The sequence below is a fragment of the Thermobia domestica genome, chromosome 8, assembly GCF_964235325.1.
Source record: "Thermobia domestica chromosome 8, izTheDome1.hap1.1, whole genome shotgun sequence".
NCBI classification, from domain to species: Eukaryota; Metazoa; Arthropoda; class Insecta; order Zygentoma; family Lepismatidae; genus Thermobia; species Thermobia domestica.
Genome location: NC_137461.1, coordinates 231,076,267 through 231,089,552, shown reverse-complemented (window position 1 = coordinate 231,089,552; position 13,286 = coordinate 231,076,267). Strand labels below are relative to the sequence as shown.

Sequence of the window (13,286 nt, the reverse complement as noted above, 5' to 3'; positions counted from 1 at the left end):
CCACTTGCATGCTCATACCATATACCAGGAGAGGGAAAAATAATGTCAAAAGGAAAATTTCGGAGGTAAAAATTTTTTCACACTTTGAGCCCCTCTGGAACGGCCCTCTGTGAACCTAGAGATCTAAAAAAATCTGATAAATAGTACTTGATATACTGAATGTGTGTGCCAAATTTCAAGTTTCTATCTTGAATATTGAGGGCGGGAGAAATTTTATCAAGGATTCCCACAATGCCCCAAATGACCGCAAAACACCATGAACTCAGGTAAAAAATTTCCTGAGACATCTCTATTTACCCTAGGACTATAATCCGCCAATCATTCTCTTCAGAATAGTACTGCCTTTCAGACGGTATGACTCACGTGTCTCCATCATGTATCTAAGGCGGGAAAATCCCGAACAAGGGGATTTTTTGGTCTAAATATCCCTTTTTTCAACTTTTAGCCCCTCTGGATCCCCCTGTTTTAACGCAGAGATCTGAAAAATCTGATAAATACTACTAGGTAGGCTGAATTTTTATGCACAATTTCAATCTTCTAGGTGCAAAACTAAGCCCGCCAAAAAATATATATACCGACAATGTACCATATTCCCGTATACAGAAGAATATTTTGTGAAAATTCCCTGAGACATCCCTAATTACCCTAGGGTCATGTTTCGCCCATCATTCTCTTCAGAATAAAACTGCCTTTCAGACGGTATGACTCACGTGTCTCCATCATGTATCTAAGGCGGGAAAATCCCGAAGAAAGGGATTTTGGGGTAAAATATCCCTTTTTTCAACATTTTGCCACTCTGGATCCCTCCTGTTTTAAACCAGAAATCTGAAAAAAAAATTGGTAAATACTACTCAGTGGACTGACTGACTGTGCAAAATTTCAATCTTCTACGTGCAAAAATAAGCCCGCCAAAAAATAATGAACATAGGCTTAATAAATAAAAATATATAGTTTAGAATTATGACCTCATCACCTCCTATGTCTCGACGCAGGAAGGTGTGAAACCATACGTAAGGTCTTCTGCAATACCTCTGAACTTGAAAAAAAAAAACCGACGAAAAAGCTCAAATAGGAGAGTTATAACGCAATGTACCATGAAACACCCGTATGGTACAAATTGTACCATGGGATCCGCAAAGGGTTAAAGGTTACAATCCGTCACAATCTAAACATTTTCTGTTGCTGTTACGTCAATCTGAGTAATCTTTTTTAATCGTTTTAGCGTCCCAGGAATAGGTACTATTTCCTCAGTTAACATTATTTAAACCGGAAGTGATTCAAATTAGCCATTTCCGGTTTCAACATTTATCGCTATAGAACACGCAGTGCTAAGAAGTGCGTTTTTGCGAAAGATTCAGTGTCTCAAGGTAATATATCACGAGTACCCACAACACACTACCAAAGGCGGAAGTGGTTGAAATTTACTAGTATTTCCGGTTTCAATCTGATTTCCATAGAACAAAACCGGGTAGAGGTATCGAGATGCTGTTTTTTTATTCGATTCAGCGTCCCAAGAATATTTTCTTCCTTAACCTAGTATTCAAACTAGAAGTGGTTCAAATTAACCATTTTTTTTTTGTTTTCAACATGCATCGCCATAGAACAGAAACGGTACTAGATAGCGACAAATGGTTTTCTGCTACAATACAATGTCTCAAAAGTTCACATAATCGCAACTTACATCACTCTACTAAAATCGGAAGTAGTTGAAATTTATTAGTGTTTTGTTTCAAATTTGACTTTTCGTAGAGCAAAACTGTAAGATATATCGAAAAGAAGCGGTTTCTCGCAATTGACTCAGCTTATTAAAAATAGGTTCCATCTCTTCCTTTAACCCTATATTCGAACTGAAATTGATTGAAGTAAGCGATTTCCGGTTTCAACATTTATCACGTATAATAGCGAGTAGGTCTAGGAGCCTTTACTTATGGAAAAAAGGTTATATCTTTGATCTTATTACTGTATTATAACCAAGTTTGAGTGTTGAATTCGCATAGTTTGAAAGTCTTTTATTTTTTGTTGAGCGTAAGAGGGACAGAATAGAATGTTAAGTATATCCTCATTGCTTCCAAAGTATGGTTTGGGTCGAATCTTACTATGATTCTTCTATTAGGCTTAAAGTGTGTCAGTATAATCAGCCTAGTAAATTGCCGAAAGCATCGAATCTTACTATGGTTCTTTCATTACTGTGTGTCACTATAACATAATCAGCCTAATAAATTGCCGAAATTGAATCATAAGTAATTGCCATATTCAGAAACAATTATACGTGAAACTATAGTGGTCGCTAGTACTCGTGAAGCTTGAACTAGATTTACCAATTTCACCTCCCAGTAGAACGGAGGATATGTCCCGGTCGTCAACCCCATCCCACCCATGATATTTTGCCAGTGTTGTTTCTCGCGCTATACGGAGAACATCATCTGAGAGTACAGTGTTGTCGGATTGCCGCTAAGTTTCGTTTTGTTGTTATTGTAGTTGTTCTAACTTTATATTTTGTATTATTTTTACCGTTTAAGTCGAATAATTGTCAGTGTTCATGCTATAGTTCTTTAAGTGCTATATTTTTGTCTCTCCTTTGCCTTGTCTTCTAAGTTTGACAACGTTAATGGTGCAGTTCTGCTGATTAACTTTTTCTCAAGTGTGCGTTCGGAAGGCAGCCCTACGAATCGTACCGAATTCTTCCGATGCATATCACGTGACGGAAAGCAGTTCTTTAGAAGAACGTTTCTGATATGCACGACTTTTCAGCAAATACATGATGAGGTAAAAAGTAAGACAGAAAGATGTTTAATATTGTCTATTTTCTCTTGCCTTGTTTTCTGCTGTGTTTGAACAGCTCTGCGCAAAGGTTGGACTTGGTTCTGTCCATAGCCCATTGCATTAATCGTGGGTAACATAATCCTAATATTCCTCTATACAGAAATTATAATCCTGCTTTACTCAAATCTTTTATCAAGCTTTACGATGCTATAGCTTTACGATTATAATCACACGTAAAATCGCGTCTGAATATGACAATATATTGCACACAAAAGCACTGTCGTATTATTCTATGAAGAATCCCCAGTATCTTACGACGAAGTGAAACCAATAGGCCTAAATATGAGTATCGCTGAAGTGAATATGTTTTTTCTAAACAAATACATGAATCGAAAGGGATACTGTTAAGTCTGCTGTTAATAATCACAGACTGTTAATTAGACAATTGTAAAATATTTCATAAAGACAGTAGGGTTAGTAAGAAAAGGTACAGATTAAGAATATTGGGCCACTATTTAGAAAATTTACGAGTGAAATTCAGTAATTCATGAAGTCACATCTAAGGAATATTCTACAGGGACCACATTTCTACGTAAAATGAAAAAATAGAAATTGTATAAGAAATCATTACCACGTAATCCATAATAAACAAAAGCAATTATACGCAATGTAGAAAGTAAGGTAGAGATTGACGAGCTGTCAGCACAATGAAACTAGAACAAATATATGATATGTCTACAAGGAAAAATCACAGTCTACTTTGAAAATAATTATATACCTCTATAGTCGGAAACACACTTAATTGTTTGTATACTTCCGCAAAACATACAAATATCAAATTTTGCATACTTCTTCGTCATGTGATGTGAGTAATGGGAAAATTCCGATATCGTGAAAAAGGCGACATTTTCCATGTAAATGAAGTGTCGAAATGTTTCGTCGTTTCGATATGCTGGTTTTTAGAGTAGTTCCGCACATCATAGAAGCGTCATATTTTGTCAGACAGTGAAGATAGGAACATAGTTTATGTTAAAAAGAAGAGCATTAAAATTCGTTTTGGTTTGGCGGCGCAAATCGAAAAAATGTGAAATTTGTAATGGCTGTATTTTGGATAATAAAACAAAACTGAAATCAACGTAGTAAGTTAGCTCTGCGGTAAAGCGTCTGCTTTCTAAGAAGCAGGTCTGGGTTCGATTCCCAGGCAATCCTTGTTTTATCTTGCGTTTTTTTCTGATACCGTTGCTTCGATTTAGCAAAATAGTTTTTGTTGGTATTGCGTGAACAAAATATTTTTTTTATTACAGACATAGACGGAAAGAATATATTTATACGCCAACTGTTGAGATGGTCTCGAAACTAGGCAGTATGTTCGTGTGAAGCTTCGAGACGATACTAAACTATTTAAGAAGGAACATATGTAGCTTTAGAGATGGGGCATCACCAGTGTTTCTTTCAGAAATAATGATCCGGGGGATCACAGTTAGTATTCCCAGGGGCACTGCTGATAATATTCTATTTATTATTCTATTATACACGTATTATTTGGTTTCCTGCGTGGGCACTCTAAGAGCCCCATGGAGGCAGTGTACCCCCCAGAAACATTTTGGAAAAAACATTGAGCATCATTTTCACGATATAGTATCCAGACGAGAGAAAAATACATTTTGTCTCGCGAGAATAGTGTGTGTTTCAAACCGGAAATGATTGCAAACAATCCCTTTTTTTATATACTAGTCGTTTAGATACATGCGTATACCAAGTTTGAAGTCTATACCGCAACTGAAAAAGTATAAGATTATAAATTTTAAGGAAATACACACACACACACACACACACACATATATATATATATATATATATATATATATATATATATATATATATATATATATATATATATATATATATATATATACGCACCTTTTGACAATTGTCCCGTCGGCAGCGTATATAGTAGGCAAACAATATATGCTATAAAAATAAACTTTCAAAGAAAGAAACAGTGAGAAAAAGATTGTTAGGAATCGAACCCAGGTCTCCTGCGCAGTAGGCTCACGTCAATCCCCTACACTACCGATTTCCTTAGATTTTCGACTTCCTACTTACTGCTCACATAGTACTGGTACGTAGCGGCCGGCATCTGTGGGGAATTACACCTCTAAAATCGGAATAGTAATCGGATTATATATGCGTTTTTTACTATCATTAAGGAAATGATGTCTTGTTGTTTACAAGACGAGAGATACAGGTTGACTGCAAGAAATTGTCCAGTAAATATGAAATATTTGAAAAAGTCTTGCTGCAGGTAATATGTACAACTATGCCCAAGGTTTTCATTATAATCCACTGTACCACATTACAGTACAAAAGTAGTGTTCACTCAAATGCTATGAAAAATATTTAAACAATATTCATATTTGTAAATTACCTAGTAAATTGTAGTCTTCATTGTAAATACAAGAATAATTATGCAGGAAGCCTGAAATATTTTCGCATTCTTATATCACAGATGTGAATTACTTTTCCTGCAGTTAATATGTACAGTTAACAACAAGGACACTATTATAATACATTGTACTAAATTACACTGCAAAACATAATATTTAAAAAGGTGGAAATATTCACATTTGTAAGCAGTGAGTTTTCGGAAAATGCAAGGTTTAATAGGTAGGCTATTGGAAGACAGTGTCCGCTGTTTATGTTTCAGAAAATAAATTCTGTTATTGTCTCTAACATGAATAGATGTGTACAAAGTGTATATAATTAGCCATGTACATGATTGCCAGAATAGAAGTAGTAATAGAGTTCTTTCTTATAAATTGTGTGTTTGCTGTTCAAAGTTAAATGGAAGAAATAATACCGGTTCAATTGAAGTATGTGTTGGTAACAGGTGTGTGCTATAAAGGGAAGTGAATTCCTTAAGAAACAGTTTTCTAGAACTTGACACCTTATGGCAAAGGCATGACCGGGGGTTTAGCTTATAGCAAAGACATGAGCTTTAGCGAGTGTTAATTATATTGGCGCATTCAGATTTCTTACATCCACGCTTTAAAATATGAGTGTACTATTTCAGTCTATAGTAGTAGTTTCTTTGATAAATTGCGATGTGTGTGAAGAATAATTCTGTTAAAAGTAAAAACACACCATGTAATCCAAACATATCATGATGTCCTACATTTCATCTTATTTTTGCCGCCTTCACTATTCCTATAAAATAAATAAATATGTCAAATACAATGGTGTAACATCATAAACTATGAATTTCAAATACATTCTCATCAAATTCCTACACAAATATTTTGATTGCAGTAAGGAAGTTGCTGAAATTAAATAGAAATGTTCAACTCGAGCACCCTCATCGCCGTGACCTCAGTGAGCTTTTCTCCGCCTCGGGGTTTTGTAAGGGAACGGCGATGAGCCCTCTTCCCCTCGACTCAAAGCACACATCATTGGTCTTACTTTAGATAGATAACAAAAAATACAGTAAATGAGTCTTATCTCTGGTTGGACTTTTATCGGGTGACCAGAGAGCTATAAGTTACGAGTTGCAAGAGTCTTTCAGAAGATACAAGAACGACTAATAAACAATAACTCAAGAATAAACCAAACCTAGAGAACACAGTATCCAAATTTACTATGAAAATGTTCCTCAAAAAACTGAGTTTTTACGATGAAACTAAGGATTTTTCCTAAATGTGTTCTCCGATAAGCAATACGAACGAAGCAAGAAATATTGAGAAATGGAAATGCAACTTAACTTCAAATGTAATCAAAGAAATTTACTAAGTCATTGCTTTGTAACAGTTATTAAGTTATAAATGTTTCTACTGAAATATATATATATAAAATACTCAACAAAAGAAACAAACAACTAGTGTAAAAGTCGAGATGATGAATACCTGTAACCATGTTGCACAAAAGAGTCAGAGGCTTCCGATTTTGCTTTAATAGTTCATATCGTGGCTCAAAGTTTCTTGTAGAAGATCTCCGTATCATTGAGTATATGATAGTGCCAATATACTACCTTAGGAAAGATAACGTTTGCAAGCCTGTAGTTCATCTTCGAATAAAACAACGTTAATGCTACCCCTTGTAAAATCAAAATTCATTAAATAAATTGTATCATTTTGGCAGTGGAAAAAGATAGAAAACTGATCGGATGAAAGGATAAAACAACTGTCTTCCTTTACTAGGGCTGATCCTCAATTCACTAGGGTACAGTTCACAGCAAAAAAAAAAAAAAACCTGCAACATCAACATGTAAGTTTATTGTAAAACTACGCCTAACAGAACAGGAAATCAACATAACGAGCAAGTGGCACCAATCAAGCCAGATGAAACCTTGCACACTTATTTTGGAGCAAAAGACTTCGTCGTTTCACAATAAACTTACCTGCTCATGTTGCAGGTTTTTTGCTGCGGACTGTACCAGCGAAAGATTTTTGCTGAAAGCATAGTATCGTTTCGAAAAGAACTAAAGAATGTCAACGCTCTCTTTCATAAGGTAGATCATCTTTACTGTCAATATACTCAGTATTTTAACCAACCTCGCAACTTAATTGCTAAGGCGACACTCCTACACTACAAAGAGGCACTCCCCAATGCCTTAAGTGAAAGGAGTATCTGAGAAATGTATTAAAAATCCTTCAACCAGTTGAGAACCATAAACCTATGTTCATGCTGTGAAGGAAACCACTGGTGCCAAGAAGGTCTTCGTTAGACTGAAGAGGCACAGGGGAATAGTCCATGCCTTCCGACACAGGTTTCCATAGGTTCCTAAGTCCTCATACTGAAAGAAAGTTTTCATTAGTATTTGAGTAATATTGTTCAGTATTGTATTGTATTTTGTCATTGAAATTAGTTTGGTTGGTTTCCGAAGGAAAATGTTTGTCTTTCGTTTGAGTGATTCACTTGCTAAGGCAAATTAATTCGGATACAATATAGTCCTCATTAGAGGACTATCCTATCCGAACGTTGATGAATCACACACGATGACGCCTGAAATTAGAAGAAAAATATTCAATCAGAGACACTATCGCTTTCGTTTATATATACATACTTTGCTGTTACTAGTAAATAAATAAACAAAGTAAAATCCGAAGTACACCTTTGGTCCTACTGATTTAAATGGATTACAGTAATCATAATTTAGTTATCGCTAGTAATAGGTAACAGTTCTTCCCTTTTTGTTTTGCCGATTTAACCATGTCCAAAATGACTATTTCTTTACGAGGGCGAACTACTCAACTAGATCGTAAACATACATTTGGAACTTTAATTTTGTTACAGGGAACTCTTCGATAAATATACAGCTTGGGCCATTTATTGATTTGACCTTGTAACTTTTAAACTATATATAACATTCAATTAATTTTGCAACGTGCAAATATCGATAGGAGATATTGTTTGACATACAGTATTCCGCAATACCACCCGATAAACAGTGCCATGCTAAACCGACGTAAAATTATATATTTGTAAATGGCACTACGTCAGGGTATTATACTATATTTCAAATCTAATGTTAAACGAAAACACAATTCCATACTTATTATTCAGTGTTACTAACTAGGGATGCTACAACGTCGCAAACATCAACATTTTGGAGGCCCGTACTGCAATAATAATGCAAAATAAAAAAAGAAATGAAATCTGAGTTTTACGTCCCACGGTTATGCCGGTTAGGCTAAAGGAGACGATGATGATGAGTAATGAATGAAATGGTGGAATGAAGAAAGTGGGAGAACCCTGAGAAAACCCACGAACACGGTGTTTGTCCACCACAAAGTTCAGTGGGCTGGGATCGAACGCGGGACCCCAAGCACCAGAGGGGAACGCTCTACCACTGAGCCACCGCGGCCCCAATAATAATGCAAGTGAGACGGACGTGTCAATACACATCAAAATTACCTAATGTCCAGACATTTCTAATAAAGTAGGAACAACGTTACAAAGGATTAATCATTTTACTTCCTTCAAAATGTTTTATTTGGAAAAAGTGCTTCACTAAGTATCACACCAAATCGATAACCCATCCCGTTTAGGAAATATGATGACCATTGATAAAGTTTAAAACACTGTTCTAAATTATGAAATGTAGAGAATTTGTCGTAATCACAACTATCCAAAACTACTGGTGTAATGTTATATAAAAGCAATATATATATTTTTTAAAAAATCCCACAGCTACGTCATTTTAAGCAATATAACAATCTCTGTCGATGTTTTACGAATCTCCGGAACGGCGTTACGATCTTCACATTCAATAAAAAGGCATGTAGTGGACACAAAATGATTGGATGTGGTGTTTACTTAAGCACTTTTTTGAAATAAAACGTTTTGAAGAAAATTTGAGCACATACATATTCAGCTTTATTCAATATGTGCTCAAACATATTCTTAAAAGTATTGTATAGTATGAACATTGTTTTCTTACCAGCTCTACACATTCTAGGTGGTGCCATTAAACATTTTCCCATGGATCTGAGGAGACCTCTGAAACGAAGAAACAATTAGCTTTAAAATACTTGTATAAGCAACTAGAATTTTATTTATTTATTTATTAGACTTCCAATCTGTCTTGTGTAAGTGTTGGAAGTCCTATACAGTAGAACAGGTATGTACACTCATGTCCAAAATTATTGTCACATCTATAAATATATGTTGTAGGATTATAATTTCATAATGATTTCGTCCGGTATTTCTTACAATGTTAGTATGTGTATAATTGACAAAGACATGTATGTAGCAAATTTCATGTCAAAAGAGCAGTTAAAAGAACAATAAAACGAAAACAAAACTTTCTTGTCCATTTACCAACATTTTGTTTTATTCATTCTAATTTTCGTATTTATAATTCTTTTCCTATGAAATTTATCACAAATGGGGCCTATACATTTCCCGACTCTACACATAGTATCCGTATTAAAAGTACCCTGCAAAATCATTATCAAACTATATTCTTACAGAAGACAGTTATAGATATGCGACAATCATTTTGAACATAAGTGTACGTCCATCCATCTGTCGACAGGTATCAATCAGAGCACAAAAGATAAAAGATGTTGAGAAGTTTTCTTTCTGCAATCGATTTAATATTCCAAGAATACGTTTAATCTCCTTTCAACAATCTCCTAACAACAATTTCCGATTTCAACGTTTATCGACAAAGTACAAAAACGGTAACAGATAGCGACGAGCAGTTTTTTGCAATCCATTGTGCATTTCAAGAGAATATATAATCATTATATAAGTACAATACTTTACCGAAACCGGAAATTGTTGAAATTTCGTAGTACTTTCAGTTTCAATATTGCTTTTGCCATAAAGCAAGAAATGGTAAAAGATCTCGAGATGCGTTTTTTTTTTTCAGTCGATTCGCGTTTCAAGGCAACATACCATCATCACCCCCAACGCTCTGCCAAAATCAAAAGTGGTTGAAATTTACTAGTACTTCCGGTCTCAATACTTACTTCCATACAGCGAAAACAGTAAGAGATAACGGAAAATGGTTTCTTGAAACAAATTCAGTGGTCAAAAATTAGCTTTGTCTCGACTGTTTCTTATCTATTCACACCGGAAATGGTGAAAATCTATGATTTTAGGTTTCAACATTGATCGCGTAATAGATAAAAGGAAATAGAAAGCGACAAGAGTTTCACCTCTAATTTTACTCCTCTGTTTCAACCGAAAATGATAGACATGAAATACCACTTCTTGTTTCAATATGAATGTCCACAGAGCAAAAACACTAAGAAATAATAAGTAATGACTATGGATTCCGGGTCCAAGAAGCAAGATCTTTAATCTTATTCCTCTGTTGCACCCAAAGGTAATAAATGTACTGCTTCAAATTTGAGTATCGAATTCGCATAATTCGGAAGTGCAGCGTAGTTTTTTCTACACTGTAAAACGAAAATCTCTTATTTATTTAACATAAGAAACTTGTGTAAAAAAGGTAACTCTGGACCAAGGCCGTGTCCTAAAGTGCAAAGTGCATACTTCGAGGATGCACCCTCGAAGTCTAGGAATGGAGTGTACACTTCGTCAAATTAACTTTTGATCCGCACTTCGCTCCAGAGTCCCATCGTGGTGAAACATATAGGCCTATCGTGACACCTTGGGTAACAGATGTACCAAATTTACTGCCAGTTTATCGGGGGAATCAGAATTGTCGCTTCGTGTGCTAGAAAAAAAATAGACTATTTTTTTTTTTTTTTTTTTTTTAAGATGAATGCCTTTCCAGTTATATTAAAGATAAATATATCGTACAGATTGACAATATAGGCAACCATAAAATTTTTTAAAAGTTTCTTTTATGTATCCCAACAGCTTCAGCTTTGCAGCACCTGCAAATATTTGCCATTTCAGATCTCTCATGCGCAGATTAACAAGAGCGGAGCGTAAAGGCAATAACTATATACATATTGTTTTGTGTAGACAATAAACTCGTAACAGCATAAAACCCACTGAACTATTGGCGATATTCTATTCCATTACGTATTCTTGCACGAGGAAATATTGATTAATCCACTGGGAGGAGAGTAGCATCAAATGGTTAGGGTGCTGATGACACTTGCGAAGTAACAGGAATTTCATTGCAAAGGAAAGGAAATCAACTTACAAAAGCTTTAGAACACCAAATGTACTGAGGGGAGTGCTATTTACAATAATGTGGCGCAAAACTACTTTGGGATATAATTCATATTGTTTATAATTACTTCCTGTACGGTAGATTACACAACAGTGACACTGTAGTTGTGGTAGTTCTATCGTATTGCTTCAGTTACAGGCATACTGATTGGACTATTTCTATCATGTAGCGCTAATAATTAAGTTCCTTAGATGTTACTCTTTCTTTGTGAATCTATAAGATTTTACCTGTAACTCTTCGAAATAGTGTTTCCCAGTGGCGGTTCGTTCTCTGAATTTTACGGTGCACACTATAGATTTCATTATTATTAATATTATAATAAATATTAAAAGTTTAATAATAATAATAATAATAATAATAATAATAATAATAATAATAATAATAGGGTCTAATAATAATAAATAATAGTATAAATAATAGCGATTTCTTCATGGCATATTTCAAGCATGGAATGGAAAATTTAATTTTATGATTTTTGACGTACCTTAAAAATAGTTGCGTTTTCTAAATGACTCTTGAGATCGCTGTCAAGTTCAGCACTGAAATAAATTAATCCACGAAATACTCCTGGATTTGAAGGAGTCTGTATCGTCATGTTTTCTTAAAGCCAGTTCGAAGCCGTCACAAAATCGAATAGGGCCTACAATTGATGATTATATTGAGCACGTACCTGTTTTGCGTCACTTTGATTTTGATTCTGAATGGACCACCTATAACCAGCATCTAGTGAACAGCAATATTCATATTTCCCAACAAAGTAACATTAAGAATGTGCTGACGAATTTTCATATTATTATTATTATTATTATTATTATTATTATTATTATTATTATTATTATTATTATTATTATTATTATTATTATTATTATTATTATTTTGTCGTGCAGATGCTGGATATCCACAACACCTTTTTTTACTACATGCATTTTCCCCCGCCCCGAACAACAAACACGGAAAACAAAACGAAGTCCGCCTTATGCAGAATCGTTTTGACTTATGATTAGTGTCATACTAAAAACCTGACTACTGCAGGAAACATATGTTAGTCGAACTCTTTAGTATGGTATTAATCATGCGTCAGAACGACTCTGCATAAGGTCCAGTATTTTTAATTTCACATCCACGTAACCACTTATACTGTTCGCCTCTTTCTGACTTACTAGCAAGGAGGGAGCCTCTGGGGCCCCACGTTTTGTTTATTTATAAGCAGTAAAAACAAAACACTAAAAACTAAGAAAGTACGTTTTATGACGAATGGGATCAAGTTTGACAATATATTTTTAAAAAGATTTTTATCGAATAAGAAATCTTACAATATGTAAAAAAAATGTGTGCCTCCCAGCTCCCCTTGGTGTTCCTACACCCTCAATCTGTCTTCACTTTTCACGGGGTCGTCTTTACTGTCTCCATAGCCGCCTTATCTTACTTGGTTGACAGGACTAATAGCTATGACCGCTTGGCAATCTCGCATTTAGGCAAGGCGCAAGTCCCCTCCCCCCTCTGTATGCGACTTGATTACGGTACACAGCATTGTCACAAAGGAGCAGACCATTTCCCTTCACGCGAGAACCATGCCACAATACTGCAGGGGGAGGGGTGGTACAGAATTTCCACTTCCAAAGCGTTTGTTTTGGAAAAGTTGTTTTTGTTTGGTAGATTTGCTTGCAAAAGATCTGCAAACATATAGAATCCTTATGAGACACTATAAGGATCCTCGCATCCCCCGCAGTGGCCCAGCTGGGGGAGTTTGGCAAACTCCCAAGCAGAAAGCAACTAGCAAATCCCGTTTCAAACACACTTGTTTAGGAAAAGATTATGTTCACAATAAAACGAAAAGTGATTTAGCACAAACAAAAATTGAAAATATTGG

General features: G+C 35.2%; 1 long non-coding RNA gene across 1 annotated transcript in view; it reads right to left on the bottom strand.

The window, feature by feature from the left end:
• Positions 1 to 9,045: 9,045 nt before the first annotated feature.
• The window catches only part of LOC145691954 (uncharacterized), a 37,291-nt gene continuing 33,050 nt past the window's right edge, over positions 9,046 to 13,286 (bottom strand). Inside the window, exon 3 of the long non-coding RNA XR_014132594.1 lies at positions 9,046 to 9,258. This is a non-coding gene — a long non-coding RNA (uncharacterized LOC145691954). The remainder of the gene's footprint in view (positions 9,259 to 13,286) is intronic.